The 16,705-nt window shown below is 40.2% G+C and overlaps 1 pseudogene; it reads right to left on the bottom strand.

Annotated features, from left to right (window-relative positions):
- The window catches only part of LOC132321273 (ATPase family AAA domain-containing protein 2-like), a 169,005-nt pseudogene extending 152,559 nt beyond the window's left edge, over nt 1-16,446 (bottom strand).
- Between the last annotated feature and the right edge of the window lie 259 nt (nt 16,447-16,705).

The following is a 16,705-nucleotide window of genomic DNA, read 5'->3' as shown; positions in this document are numbered from 1 at the left end:
TTATTTGCTGTCACCAACCGACAGACAACTTGGTCAGGGTTGATGCAGTCAGGAGTGTGAGCTCACATACGCTATGCAAGCCAAGCCCCAGAGTATACGTTACTGAAACATTCTGATCTCATGTGCAGGCGTACAGTGTGATCCACAAACATTCAAATTAAGAGACTATGGTTAAAAATCACGATAGCTGTAACACTATTTAGCTTAAACCACTTATACTTGTATTGTGGTTCCGACATTCTTCACAGGAATTAGAAGCATTCATGTAAAAATGCCCTCTCCCCCCATTTAAACATTTATTTTGAAAGAGGTGCCTCACACATTAAACCTTAAATCCATCTCTACGAATGATAAACACGATATTAGCTACTGTGAGAAACAGGGTGCTCTAGGAGAGAACGCGTAGTTCTCTCCCATGTATTGCGAGTCATTCACAGCTCCCATCCAGCACTTCAGTTTAGAATCCAGAATAAAAACTATGCACGATATTCCTGAAATAAAGGCGTGCATGTGCATATTATAAAATCCTACTGTCATTATGGCTGAGAGGTTTCTGTATGTTGATTGCACAAATCAGAAGTTTTTGCTTTGGCAGAAGTTTAAAGAAGCGGCTACTATTGTTATACCTTGCTGTTGGTCCTTCTTTAGAGCAAGCTCTGCGTGGGGAAATACTCTCTGCAAGGCTTGTAAAATTCTTGCTAGTGTGTTTTCAAGCAGTGGTTTTGAAATAGGTGATAGTGCTCGCCCAGGTGAAGCCACAGCCCTCCGTGAAGCTGGAACAGTCTTCTGCATAGCCATGACAAAATCCTTCGCTGTTATTTTAATAGAAGCAATATCTAACTGCAGTTTCTCACTGCTTTTGTATATTTGAGGATAGCGGCGGCGCAGAGCACAGAGGGCAGCTTCAGCACATAAGCATTTAATATCAGCACCACAGTATCCTAATAAACAAAACAAGAATCAAATGTTATGTCAGTCTCAGGCAACACAGAAGTCAAGGCCAAGGTTTCCAAAGTGCAACACTGAAAGACTTTGTATGCAGCTAAAAATTAACAGGCTAAGAGATAATCCAAAGCGTTACCGAGCTGCAGAGAAGTTTTGTTACGTGGCTCGCAGCCTGATACCCTGCGCTTATGAAGCGGCCTCCTAATCAGAACTTTAGTCCTGAGGAAGATGCCCCAAAGCTCTTCAATGTTCTGAGAGACAAGAAGAAAATGACAAGAAAAGAAGCATCTAACTTTGTTTGCTCCCAAGGCGTGTCAGCTGCCTCACGCTGCAGCAAGGCACAAGAGCTCGGGTGCTGCCTGGTACAAGCTCAGATTCCTTAGGACTCAGTCACGTGCAGTGACTGACTTTGTTTTCAAACTTACCAACACATTTTTCAGCTAGCTCTTCAAGAAACATGTCCAGTGGCTTAGGGGTCCAGTCTCGTGTGTGAATCTTGAAAATATCTTTTCTAGCCTGGAAACAAAATGGTTGCATTTTGGTTTGTCCTAAGTTTTCTCTTAAAAATAAAAAACAAAACACAAAACCACCTCACATTAATAAAAATACTTTTTCTCTCCAATTCAGCAAAATCTCATGATGACAGGCTCATTAGTTCATCAAATTTGGTTTTCTGCCAGTTCATTCAAGGAAGACAGTCCTAGCACTACCTTTCAAATTGCTACAGTTACTACGAAGAACAATAATTATGACTCAAACGCCTGTCATTGATCCAGAAAATGTCAAATGTTGCCTGTCTTCGTGTCTGATCTTAGCAAGACTTTCATTTAAGTATTTCCTGGTACACAGATTAATTATGGCAGATTTCTAGAATTCTTCCACAGTAGGGAACCGTGTATTATATCTGTTTCATGGCACCTCCTCTCCTGTTCCTGAAAGCAGATAGAAACTGGAGGCAAATGTGTGTGTTAACTACACTGCTCAGTGCACTTTTATTAGCCTTCACTCCAATAAGCATTTTATCCTTTTTCCAAAAAGTGCTACTAAAAGAAAAAGCAATATCAGCGGTAGCCAGAGAAAAACCACAAAAACAGGGTTCCAGTTTTGCACACTATCGTCCCCCAATATGTTTTTGTTGCTATATACCTATTTTTTCATTGCTTAGCTATTGCCATTGAACTAGAAGCTTCCCAAGCCCTGCACCTGTGCAGTGTACTTCACATCTTTGTCCAAGTCGCTGTTAACGAGTACCAGTAAGAATGTCAGATCCCCAAATACTTATAGGTAACTCCCAGGATACCCAGCCTGGGAACAGTCCAACACAGGTACGTCCACTATCCATTCATAAACCAAGAACTGAGAGCAAGAGTGCTTCAGGGTGAAAGTGCCTAACTGGATTAAATAAGTAAGCAAACATGAACCACTTTGGGAATGAAAAATCTTAAGTTGCTCCAGCACCAGCCTTGGTAAAAGTTGTTGTTAGCAAAAAGGAATTCTTGCGTGCACACCATTTCTGTCATTTTCTAGATGAGATAGCAGTAATTTATAGCTAATTCAGACATTGATCCTTACTTAAACATTTCAGTGACTAGCAGCATCCCCTTTTCTTGGCTGGTCACAGTGAAACCAAAATTAATTCTAGAACTACCTTCTTGTTGAAATCATCTTAGTCATATATATTCAGTACCAGATCTGCCCTCCACAGCACAACGCAGCTCTCTGCAGACATCCCTCTTTTGTCCAAGTTGTACAACACTGATTTCGACTTTAACTGCTCCGTGATACTGCACTGTTATGTGATTTTGTTACAAAGAGGGACTTTGCCACATTAGCATTAGGGTTGAGTTTAAGTTCTGACCTCTTTATTTGGCAGGCTGAAGAGGAACTCTCGATCAAACCGTCCGGGTCTTCGTAAAGCAGGATCTATAGAATCCAGCCTGTTGGTGGCTCCAATTACCACAATCTCTCCTCTGCTGTCTAACCCATCCATAAGTGCCAGAAGTGTTGATACAATAGAGCTAACAGAAAAATATAATTTTCATTCACTGGTTTAGTAAATTTTGTTACGTTTTACATGACCTTCTCCAATGACCACTCAAAAAGGACAAGCTTTTATTGATGAGATGCTCCTTACTGAAAGACTCGTTTTAAGACATAAAGAAACAGACAAGGTAACACAGGTCTTGTGCTGCTATCAAGCTTAGTGAATTGTTTTCAATTATTGTTTAAAAACCATCTGAAGTTTAGTAGCATTGAATTACTAGTTTTCAGGACAAATGAATGTGTCACATGAAGTTAAATAGGTTGTGGTCTTCTTTTCACAAAGATCTAGCAGCTTCTATGTAGGTACAAAAAATGTACTACCTATGGATTTCGTCTTGTTCACAGGACCGCACAGGAGCAAGACCATCTATCTCATCAAAGAAAATAATTGAAGGTCGCATCTGGTAGGCCTAGAATGAAAACACAGGAATACTGACATAAGTAAACCAGCACAATTTTAAAGAGAGAAATGTCATGGTTGGAAAGTCACTGGAGCTAGATTTTTCCAACTAGCATCAGGGATCTCTACTAATGGAGCTAACGGAGTAAGTGGCACGAGTAACAGAAGACAGCAGCTATGTCAACCCGCTGAGACTGGGTGACAGGAAACAAATCATACCAGTAGTTTTTACAGCTATTTGGCAACCACCGAGAACAGAGCCAGGACTTAATTCAATTAGAGGTTCTGGAAGCAAGCTTCTGTTATGAATTTAAATGACCATGCTTGCAGCCTGCATCTGTTTCCCTCTGATCTAAAGCCACCGTCTCTTGCCTCTTGAAACCTTCTTTGTGGCTGTTTGATGTTTTTTTGAGGGGGGGTGTGTTACTTTGTGAGGTTCTCTCATTTGCTTTATTAATCTTTCCCAATACACCTCAAGATTTCAAGCCCCTAAAAAACCCACTGAAAAAAGAAACACTGACAATCCCGTTTCAGTGGAAGGAACTGACAAAACCCAAAAAAGAGTGAGTTCTTAAAAATATTGACCACAGAAAACTACAGTTACAACTCGGACAGAACACGTGGCACGTTTCCACCTTACCTGATCAAACAATAAACGAAGCTGTCGTTCAGATTCCCCTGCCCATTTACTCAGGCAGTCGGCACCTTTTCTCATAAAAAAGGCTATTCTCCTGTCACCTTGGCTACATTCATTAGCAAGTGCACGAGCAACCAGTGTCTTCCCAGTCCCTGGAGGGCCATAGAAGAGACAGCCTCTGCAATTAAAAATACCAAAGATTCACATAAGAAAAAAACATCATGGCAAAGTACCTATTACAACCCTCATCCCTACAACACACAACTCTTCTCTCTAGCTTACACTTCACGTGTAAGAGAGCGGTAACAGCTGAAGCGTGAGAAAAGTCAAACCAGATGGAAGTTTTGTGTTCCTACACAACTCAACAAGGCAGTAAACAACATGAATAAAGAGGATCATGCAGATGTACAGAACCTTGAGAAATGATCGTAGTGTCCCAGAACAACACTTCCAAAACTGCTGACAAACTAACAGGGGTGGTTACAGCACAGTGGAGCCAAACAAGAACAAACTTCAGCACAGAATCTAAGACTGGGCTAACTTATGAATCACCAGTTCATTCTTCAATGATACACGGCACATTCATTCTTGTTTTCACAAAAGGCAAGATTTGATAGTAAAGCATTTAATTCTCCCGTAAAAAGCTTTAAGTTAGTGGACTTGGTCTCCCATTGCTAATGATAAACGAGGAGGAAGTCTAAAGCTGGGATGGTATTCTGCATTTCCAGATAAATATAGCCATCAGCTAGAAAAGCCAATACACTGCTGTTTCAAAAAGAATTTAAATGAATAAAGAAGCAAAACACAGATTTTGCTGTCGTTCTTTGTAATACTTTTAAAGTTACTGAAAGCAAAGGATTAAAAGTCCTATTTCAATATACCATGATTGAGTTTTGCTGACCAAGAATATGTAAAGCTAACAATTAAATCTCTAATAATTTCATTTCATAACTAAGTACAACAAACGCTGCAAGGTTCTAGTTGCAAGTCCTATCAATTGTAAAATTGATACTTGAGCACTTGAAAAAAAGAGAGTCGGTGGGAGAGACAACAGGACTTCCAAGAAACAAATTACAGTTGACTACCAGTAGGTAATTCCTTCTTCCTGCTTATAAACTAATGAAGTTGACTTGTACGTAGAACTCAAAACAAAAACACTCCAACCCTGCCTTTTAAAAGCAAGACACTTTCAAAGTATATTCTCCCCACACAGTACATCTTTGAACCTACATATATTCTGGGTTCTATCCATTTTTAAGAAATTACTTTTTACTACTGCTAAAAAACCCCATCAACACTCCTGAAAATTTTGAAGCATGGAAACATATTGATACCTCAGTTGAATATTCTCATGAAAATGGGTGACCAGCAGGTCGAGGGAGGTGATTCTTCCCCTCTACTTCACTCTCATGAGACCCCACCTGGAGTACTGCGTTCAGCTCTGGGGCCCCCCACGTAAGGACAGGGACCTGTTGGCGCAAGTCCAGAGGAGGGCCACAAAGATGATCAGAGGGCTGGAGCACCTCTCCTATGAAGACAGGCTGAGAGAGTTGGCATTGTTCAGCCTGGAGAAGTGAAGGCTCCGGGGAGACCTTAGAGCAGCCTTCCAGTACCCAAAAGGGGCCTACAGGAAAGCTGGAGAGGGACTTTTTGCAAGGGCATGTAGTGACAGGACAAGGGGTAATGGCTTTAAAACTGAAAGAGGGTGGATTGAGATCAGCTATAAGGAAGAAATTCTTCACCATGTGGCTGGTGAGGCACTGGAACAGGTTGCCCAGAGAAGCTGTGGACGCCCCAACCCTGGAAGTGTTCAAGGCCAGGTTGTATGGGGCTTTGAGCAACCTGCTCTAGTGGAAGGTGTCCCTGCCCATGGAAGAGGGTTGGAACTGGATGATCTTTAAGGTCCCTTCCAACCCAAACCATTCTATGATTCTATGAAACAATGTCTGTTACCTTGGAGGTTGAATTTTGAATCTCTCAAAGACTTCTGGGTAAAGCAAAGGAAAAACGACCATCTCTTTTAAAGCTGAAATGTGGTCAGAAAGACCACCCACACCATTAAACCGTACCTAAAGATAAATTCAAAAGAACACATTTTATATGTTAAAGAAAGCTGCAACCTTGATAAAGTTCCATCAGAAATTGTATGTCAGCACAAAGGAAATGCTCTGGGCAATTTTCAAACTGCTTGAGAGAAAACTGTAAACCAAGGTAGCTGTAGACAGCACGTTATTGAAAGCTTTCATAAGCACTGGAAACATCTCACTGACACAATGAACTAAAAATACTTACTGAACAATCTGTTTGCATTGGATCAACGTCAGCCAGACTTGCTCCAATTTTCATTCGATCCTTGTGAATTCCCTTCAAATCATCTTTCCGAAAGTTTAGTGGAAGACACCTGATTTGAATTAAGAAGAAAGAGAAAAGCGCTTTCTAACTTAGGATGCAGCTAGAAAGTTTTTGCTTTTATAACAATGGCAAGTGAATGCAGAAAACCTTACAAATGAGCTTAAACTTCCTAAATAGTTAAATACGTGTTCAAATTGTTTTCTATTTAATGTCTGTGAGTAAATAAAGGAAAAAGGACACTGCAGGCATTAAACTGGGTTTACTTTAACAACTCTTAGCAGTTACGAATAGCCACACCAGTCAACACAGCACATACATGAATGCAAGCTTCAAACAAGTTATTCCCTATGTGGAGACTGTGAACTGACCTCGATTTGTGTGATGAAAGAACCCCCCAAAACACAGTGACATCTTTCAAAGATTTTTTGCTTCTACATTCAAAAAGTTACAGCCCAAGGGGATACTTATTTCAGTGCGGATTAACATTATAAAGGCTGCCCACCACTGCTGGTCCTTCCCAAGGACTTTGGGATGCGTGTGCCAGAAGACACACATGTCTGAAAGACACTGGGCTGAAAACCTGTTTCTTAGATTGTTATCAAAATAGTTTTTCTAGACCAATTGTTAAGTAATAAGAGCGCCGTCATTTCCTCTATTTATAACATTTTCTGTTACGATGGTTTTCTTTCGGAATAAACTACTGTAAAGCACAGGAGCAGTAGAGTTTTACATTTAAAAATTACATAAAAGTGTTCCTCCCCCCATTCCCACCTAGAAATCAAATTGCTTATTAAAAATCAATTCTAAAAATCCAATTTTAGAGAGTCCAGTTACAGTCGTCAGTACCAAGAGATACGATTAAATATTGCCACAATTTAGAAACTATACAAGATGAAGAGGATAACAGTTCACGGTTAGACAGGTGCAGACTCCTCCCAAGTAGATTTCTCCCTCCCCTACGCTCCAATTTCATTAACCTTTTTGAATCTCTGTTACAGCTGCGCTTCCTACGCCTCTCCAAATGCTCTTCGTCATCAGATGAGGAAGAGGATGTGGAATCCCTGTTGTGGACTGTGTGTCTCCGTCTGCAAACATTTAAACAAACAAGCGAAAAGAATTGAAGTACAGACTAAGTGATATCAAAATTTAAATGAATTGTATCTCAGAATTTACTTTGAGATCTATTAAGTTTCCAGATCAGTGTACTCCTTATGAATCTGATTTCAAAGTACACTACATGATTTTCCTTATGACAGCAAAATTCAATTTTTTTTAGGAAGGGAAAATGTTTAACTAATTTGCAAATAAATTTCATGAACAAATGACGCATTTTGTCCAATCTCTCTCTCTCACACACAAATAGAGTTTCACTTAGCATTATGTACCCACTCCGTGAAACATAAACCTTTTTAACTGATTTAAAAATCTGGCTTCAGAAACCCTTCCTTCCATAACTGTCTGCTTTCAGGGATGCTAAACAAAGTTCTCATATCTAGCAAGAGACAGCGTTCTCCATGCTTCAGCTGCTTACAGGACCCAAACCCCCTTTGTCATTACTCTTGCCATTTATCATCTATAATTTCATTTAGTATTTTTCTTGTTTAATGATAGTTTCATACAGAAACATTAACTGATTGCAAAGAGAAACCAGAATCAGTATTTGAGTGATTAAAAAAAATTCCACTAGAACTTCCATACAGGCTCTCCCTCTAACTAAATTATCTTCAGTTTTAAGAAAATAATTGGTCTCCTTCAAGACTGAAGAGTCTAAAATTTTCAGAGTGAGATTCTGGCTTCAATTCCAGAACAAAAGAATTTCAGTTATACAATCTCAGCCATGACCTCCATAATCACCTCATCAGTGACCACAAATACTGCATTTAAAAAAAAAATCTAACGGCTAATAAAACGTATAGTCTCCCCCCCAAGATTTGTTTTCTTTATACCCTCAGACTACCACAGCAATAATCATACTACTAATCTGTAACTACCACCAATTCAAAACCCTTGCCCCTTGAAAGCATTATTCAGTAAGGGGCCTGACAGCATTCTTGATAAATAAGAACTATCACTAACCATACACCAACCTGTTAGTTCTTTTGCAGCAAGAGCCTTGTGACTGAGCACTTCTAAATGAGTATCTCTGTCTGACAGGTGAAGACCGGCCCGAAAGATAGTTCTTACGTTGCCTTGGTTCTGTTGAAAGCAAAGAATTTAGAATAATGTTACAAACAAGTTTAAGAGAAAGCAGGATAGTGAAAGAGGCAGAAAATGTGATGTGTTTCACTGATCTCTCATTTCAGGGGAAGTTTCAAGTGATTGGGGGCGGGGTGTGTGTATTTATTTTTTTTAAATCAGCGCACAGTAGAAGTGAAAAAACACGCACCTACTTTTTAAGGAGAACTGAAAACCACAAGAGTAAGGTTATCAATTCTGTTTAATTACCATTCTCTCAAGGATACATAGGTCATTTTTTACTGAAAAACAACAGGAAGCATGCCAAATGGCAAAGAAATACAATGTGCACAGGATACATACATTTAATAAAATCTAACTGCAGAATGAAGGTAATAAATTTAAATAGGAGTTGAGTGTGTGTATACATTTTCATTAAAAGAGTAGCTCGCTTATATGCAAGAAATTAGCTCTTAAGAGAAACTGTGCATATAACCTACTTTCCAGTGGAGCTTGATAGCGCTCAACAGTTTTCCTCTGTCGAAAGTCATAACGCTTTCGAGTGTCTTCGCTTTCTTCTGATGAAACTACTGTAAATCGACATAACGTTAAACTGTTTAAGTACTGTTGTAAATGATACTAAATTCAAAATGCACTGCACAGATGCCTATAGGTTTTACTATTACCTTCATGTTAATGACACAATAGATCTGAAAACCTGCAAAACCTTAAGACCAATTTATGCAAGACACATTCCAGAAATTACAATACACAGAGGAACATACATATAGATATTGTTCTGTCCTCACTGAAACTGCTGGGTGACGTCTCATCAGTCTTAGTAACAACAATACTGTCATCTTGCTTAGCTAAGATGCAGCTCCTGTGAAAACCACTATTTCAGAAAGTAATTCCTTGTTATTTTGAGAAAGTGTTTCACAGAAATGTTTTTAATACTCTACAGTGCTAAGACTAAGCATGGTAATCTAGCTCCCAAACCCTAGCTCAGCCACATGAGCAATAATGGGCAAGCCACAGGTGTGAACCTCCCCAGTCAGAAAACAATGTCAAATGCATACAGTTTATGCCACTAGCTTCTGTAAAGTAACTTGAAGTTTCTTCATGAAAGACAATATGAATGCAAAAGACAGCGTATAATTGTCTAGCAGGTTCTTAATAATACCCTCTCACATTAATAGCTGGACACCAGGTGAGGAATGTACATGCTCTGTTCACCTACCTGCTCACTAAAATTAAGTAAAATTTTATTCCTTGGAAAGCACTACCCATTTTTTTCTTCCCCCCAAAAGGTCTCACTGCTTTCTGAATGCAAGATAAATTACACAAGATATATAGACAGCACATGGAAAACTGAAAAATTATTTTGGCACCACTACCATCCCAAGTCCTTGGTACTCCAACGCTCCTGTCACAAAGGCATGAATTTCTCTGCTTTTCTGCTCCTCTAGTCCTTCCCCTTGCTCCACTCATCTTCTTTACACCACCACTGACACGCTTTCCTTTCCCCACTCCTTCCTGGCATGATTTTAATTATAGAAGTATATTTTAGTTTTTTCCTAATTTGAAATTCCAGAGTTTTCACTTTGATCACAAATGAATTGCCCCATACTCTTTCTTTCTCATTCAACATACGATTTGTAATTACTTTCTACAAGTCTCTCCTGCCCAGCACCCCTACATCCACACACTTGAACCAAGCCATATAGAGGAGGTCTGATCACCAAGGTGCACACCTGGGAGCCACGGGTTCAATCATGAACAGGCCACGGACTGTTCTCTGAACAAGATCACCCCAGTGCTCATTAACACCTGGACATCTAGCTTGAACCTTTTTGTAGGTCTCCATTGCCAGTGGTCAAGTCTTACACAGGCTGTGTAACATGTCCAAGATACTGCCCTCACTGCGTATTGCATAAATCATCTCTTATTCAAGCTCTGATGGTCTGATGGTCAGACAGGTGATCAGGCGCAGGGCACAGTCAGACAAGCGTACTGACCAGCCAACTATTTACACGTGACTGGCCCTTTTTATTCCCTTGCCCCTCTACTTGCCCACTCTTGTTCCTCCCAGAATCACCTAAACCCCACCCTTGTCCCGCCTTTGGTTCCTGCCCTAAAGATCCCATAAGTCCTGGGTGAACTGCTTTTCCCCTGCATCCCACAGTATGTCCCACCCCTAGGCAGTAACCCCTTAGTCGGAAAGGTGATCTGGAGAGCTGCCCCCGATGACTCATCCAGATGGGTTTCACCCCTGGACGCTGGGGCGGATGGGGCGGATGGCTCCGCTGAGACAGCCCTGGGAGGGGCCCAGACAAGGTGGCTCTTCCTCCTTGACTGGAGTCCTTGGTTTGGGTCCCTGCCTGCCATTGTGCACCCCTGTGCTCCTCTGGGCTTGTGCAGATAGGACTTTGATGGGCTGATGGCCCTGGGAGTAGCCCGGCGGGGTATTATTTGGGCTCCCCCTCCTGCCACTGTCTCTCTGAGCTCCTTTGTGGGTGTGCAGAGGAGGTCTACCGCAAAACCTAACACCCATCGGCTCAACTACCGCCACATCCTTTTCTGTCCTTGCGTACAGTCTCGACCCATTCTGTTCCATCCAGAAAGCTCCTACAAGGATCGTTGGACTGACTGCCTTAATCACAACTATCATTCTCCTTAAAACCTTAACGTTTTTCCCCCTCACTTCAAACATAAAGTTAATATGGCCTTTTACCATTTAACCTGATTCCTCGTGTTATTTCCCGCTGAGTACCGGGATGACAGCTCCTAATTACAGGACCAGACAGCAGCTTTCACTGACTACCTGCTGAACACAAAAATGAACAACACTATCTTCTCCCCTGCTGATCTTCATCCTCCGGAGGAGCTTTCCATACACACCGGGCAGCGTCCCTTACTTCCTGAAAACTCTTGCCGTGCTGCTCAAAACCGTGAAAACTGTCATGCTGCTGCTGTTGCATGATCACTCTTTCTCATTCTGAGTAATAACGTCCATTTCTTGTATTCCCACCTGTTTTTTTCTCTGAATATCTGTTCTGAGCTCTCTGCAGTACTGCCCTGAAGTCCGTGACTTGTAGTGTCAACAGCAATATAGATTTTTTTAATAGATGAAAAATACCGAGTAGTTCAGCTCATTTCAGTTGTTTAAGACAAGGCTTTTGGCTACAGCGTAGTAAAGAAAATTTAAAACAGAACTAATCTACAGTGCCACCTTGATTATCAGCTATTTCTTCAGCAGCTCTTTGGATTTCTTTCTCTCCTTGGGAGTACATATCGAGGTTTTCCTAATTAAAAGAAACGAGAAAGATCAGTAACAAATATGCAGAAAACCTGACATAGGCATATTGCCTGCCTACAGAGTAATATTATCAAGGCACTCCAGAGACAGAAAAGATTAAATCAAGGTACTGGAAGAGAGAACTGGAACATCATTCTGGCATCCAGAATTAGTAACAAGAATTTCTGCTCTAAAATAGTTTAGTACATGTGATAGTTAAATACTTATCCAGATACAAAACTGAGGGTATCTGTTAATTACGGGTTAATAATCCAAGAGTGTGGCAGAGCCCAGGAAAAAGCAATCCCTAGCAGACAAAATAAAATTTGTGCGGGCATTTGAGAGATGATATACAAAGTACTATGGACAATTCCGGTTTCATTAAAAAAAAGGATTTCAGATCTAAACAAAAAAACCTCTGAAAGCCGGCTATGAAGATGTTTAAAAAATGAAGTGCTTGTCATTCAACAAGACAGGAGAAGAACTTAATTTAATAGAGCAAAACTAAGACAGAGGAAATATGATTGCTGTATATAATTTTAACGTAAGTTCCTCTAAGGACAGAGGACTATTTAAGCTCACAGGCAAGGCTGGCACAAGAACAAACATAGATAAAGCAGGCATCAATGAATTCAGCTTTCAGTAAGATCTGAAGTGAAAACCCAAGCCCTGAAACAGCTGTTTGTAAACAGTGTCCATTCAAAAATCATACGGCAATTCAGAAAGCATAGTATAAGACATGTATTTCAGCATATCACTGCTCTTTCATGTCTTCTGAAGAAGGTATTTTCTTCACCCTTAGAGCGTATCTGTAGCATGATCATACCAGTAAGATGTTAAATTATGATTAGAGAGCAAAAACAAATGTTATTTTAGACTACGCTATTCTTTGGAAGAACTTATTTCAGCTCAATTAAAATTACAACTACGTAATTCCCCTACGTGAAATACACTACTTATACAAAAATAGTAAAATAAATTTGTATCTACTTCTTCTGCATCGTGGAACACCCCAAGGTCTTCCATCATTCGCCGCCTACGCATTTTCTCCATGTCATCCATTTTTTGCAAGACTGCTTCTGCAGTACTAAGATAAAAAGTTAACATGTAAGAGCAAAGACAGGCAAGAACAAAAACACCCATTTAAAACAGTACACATAATCAATATGATATTTTAATACAGTATTCATAAAGCAAGAATCATTGACAGACAAGTTTTTAAACACTACTTAAAAATTAGATCAAATGTTCAAGGTTTTTATAGATTTAAGAACAAGTGTTTGAGATTTGCAAAAATACACTGTTTTCAGGTTTGTTTTCCCTCTCGGTGAGCACAGTAAAAAAAATCCATTTAAGCAAGAGAAAAATAAGAATTCTAAAGATCATAGTAAGACAACAGAAAGAAATTATGGCAGTTTTTAATAGCACTTAAGTTGTTCTGCATGATAGCATTAAGTAATTTTCAGCTCACAGCCTTCCTCAGACAACAGGCTGCTTGTTCTTCTCTTAACTGTAATCTAAGTTTTGTGCTGGTTTTCCATGACTAGACATGCTGGAAAAAACATCCCACTGCTGTTACACTTGGCAAACCTTTCCGAAAACAATGTCCATTTGGGCTTCACAAAGAGAATTAAGCCATGGACAGACAGGCAGAAACACTGGGACTACTTCACTTTGGCTTTATCCAACTTTCCTCAGTATCTTAACTCAACCAAGCATTATAAGAACATTCATAAGCATGGAAGAAAAGTTAATTAAAAATGAAGGCAGTTCTGATGCTAAGAAAATTCATTTAGAGGGCAAGTTAAATCTACTGAAAGTCACAACGTAAAGTGATCTTCTTGGTTCACAAGACAACACATAAACCCACCGAGCCCATACATAAAAGATGCTCTCGTATGAAGACCTCTCTGCAACTGGCAATCCCAAAACAGAGACACCAGTGGCAAATTTCAACATTGGCTGTGCCCAAATTCTTTACACATGAAACACCTTCCAAATACATCCTCCCGCACATGCTCTCAGACCTGGAAGTCTTAAGCAGCCACAAGCACCTATTTCCAAAAAACAGGTTAAGCAGTTTTGCTGCCAAGTACAAAGGCCCACACCTTGCACAAATCAATGTATTAACAATAATTACAGGACATACCAGTGCAGGCAGAGGAAGAGGACGAGACCCTACCTGATCAACGACCACGGAATGTTAGCGGAGGTTGCCAGTAACAACCCAGAAGTTCCAAGCTGCACCACCCTGGTGGAACTCTACTATGGAAGGCACCTGCAGCCCAGCAGTTGTCACACGGATGTACCGTATACGTAAGGGCACGTAGGGAAGTCTCAGCCTGAGCACTGAATACATTTAGCTCTTGCTGCCAGGAATAACAATACCTTTTTCTGTTGTCAAAAGAAGGAGAAAGTCCCTAGCCAATATGATGCCATAGCAGAAAGGCTTGCTAGTAAGGCTCATTTTAGTAGCTTTGTAAGATCATGAAAAAAACCCACTTACTTTGTTATAAGTTTGTCGAACAAAACAGATTGATTTGTAATGGTGTAACGACTTTGTTGACGTCTGCAGCTTCAGCGGACCTCCAAATCCCCGTTTTCTTCATGGACTTGTTGTGCAGCTTTTGCATCAGCTCTGGTCTTCAGTGTTCTGGTGACTACAATGCATTAATGTATAAAATATTTTGAGACAGAAAATACGTTAGTCCCTTTATTTCACCGTTGCTCTAGTAAAATGTAAAAAAATCTGCAGTGGCTTGATTTTTTCTTTAAATACTGAATTGGAAGTTATTGTCATCACCACAGCATTCAACTTAAATTAATTATGTTTACCTACCTAAAGCATGACTTGTATAGCAATTTTTTAATAGACTGGGAAGCCAATCTGATGAAAACAAACACGCAACTTTTGTTCCATGCAGGAAGCAAGTTCATTCCAGTTACTTCTTTCTGGAAAAGTGAAAACAACAAATACCTCTCTCTAAGGTGTTTTTACTCCATCCATGTCAAATTGTATCGAATAGTTTTTTTAAAAAATTATTTATGTGGGAAGTCTCTTCTTAAGATGCGTGGTTTTAGTCCATTGTTTAAGCATGCATCACTCATTTTCTGCATCCTGACACAAAAGCTCTAGAAGATAAGAAACGTCTCAAGATAAACTCCCAAATAGCAAAGAACTCAAAGGCTTGCCTGCTTTAAAAACTATCTGCCCAGTATTTACCACACAGCATCCTTTGCCACGGGTCTGTTACTTGCACTATCATTAAAACAGTTAAGAGAGGTCAGTGAGGAAGTAGTGCACAATTAGAACTTGAATTACTACACACAAAGCGCATTTCAGGCCCCTTCCTGCGTTCAGCCCATCCATGGCTGGCAGGACGCTGCCTGGAAATAACGCATTTTCCCAGCTGCCAGCAAGCAGCCTCACAGCACCAAGCCTGCTTGTGTACTCAGCACAGTGATTCAGTTCCAAGGTGAATCACTGAACTTCAGTGACACCTTCCCCACATCAGCGGGTTTGTGCGCCTCATGACTGAATTACTTTTTAACTCAAATATTACCTCCTATTTGCAAGAACGATTTTCAATTAATTTGTGTCCTGCAGACTCCAGAAAATCCGTGTCACAAAGAAACCTGAGCTAAGGAACAGATTCTCAGGCACTAGTGCCTAAGAGCAGGCTGGAATTCACGCTGTGTTCTCCCCAAGCCTGACAGGAATTAATAGCATATCCTCCTATTCTCACCTACCTCTTTTCGTAAAACTCATAGGAAATTCACTATCTTTTCACTATCTATTTTCACAACTTCAGCTGCTTTGGGTTGATGCGTTCAGCAGTTTTTGTGGCCAAGTTAAATAGATGGTGTGACCAAACGCAATCCTTCTCAGAAACCAGAGTAAAAAGGAATCCTAGGGAGTTACCACTACTTACCTTCTTTATATTCTTCCTTTTTTTTGGTCTGACTTTGGCTTTGCCAACCGCCTACATTAAGAAAGAGAACAGAGGAGAGAAAGAAGAAAAGAATGATTGTATTAGAATATTGTATAGAAGTCTTGTATTGTACTGTTCCCCATCAAGACTAGGGAACCTGACCAAGTTTGTAATCCAGTGCTCCACATCATGCAAAGAAAAGCCTGTGGACCACACTGAGGATTCAGATCCCAAGTCTGCTGCGTACCATATGCAGACAGTTCGGTAAGGACGCAACTTTCCTAACCGGCTAATCTTGAAGTCTCAATAGTGCAAATAACATCTCAGTAACCAAAGCGGAGGAGAGATCTCAAAGGAGTTGGGAAAAGATGCACGTTTTTTATACAAGCAGAAGACTTTTACTAAGAAGAGTGATTCTGGTTCTAAGACACTGACACTGACATTAACATAATCATACTCCCCCGCAGATTTTTAGCTGTAGATTTATCATGATGTGACTCATTGTGCATGCTTTCACTTTTCCTTTTAATTCTATGAATTGAACAGAGATTGGACATCTAGAAATACAATACCTCGTAAAGCGTCTTCGATTGACATTTTCACTTAATATTTCCTTGCTTTTGTCAAAGCTAGAGTCTGAACAGGGCGGCATGTTTTTTCTCATTGATTTCAAACAGTGTCCACTGAAGCATTCAATTTTGCCAGAGGAAAATTCCTAGGGGAAGAAGGAAATAAGAACATATTAATCTGAACCATGTATGTTGAGCTAAGAAGGGAATTCTCCCTCCTTTAGGCAAGTTTATTCTGTAAGTCTTATGACTTGATAGTGGTGCAACTCATGGCAGGTAAGCCTTGAACCACTTCGGCACCAAGAAGTAGCCCTCAGAAAAAAAACCCAACCAACCAGCTTTCAAAGCTAAAGC

Source organism: Gavia stellata, unplaced genomic scaffold (assembly GCF_030936135.1).
Source record: "Gavia stellata isolate bGavSte3 unplaced genomic scaffold, bGavSte3.hap2 HAP2_SCAFFOLD_64, whole genome shotgun sequence".
NCBI classification, from domain to species: Eukaryota; Metazoa; Chordata; class Aves; order Gaviiformes; family Gaviidae; genus Gavia; species Gavia stellata.
Note: the sequence above shows the minus strand (reverse complement) of the source record. Positions and strands in the feature narration are given on the sequence as shown.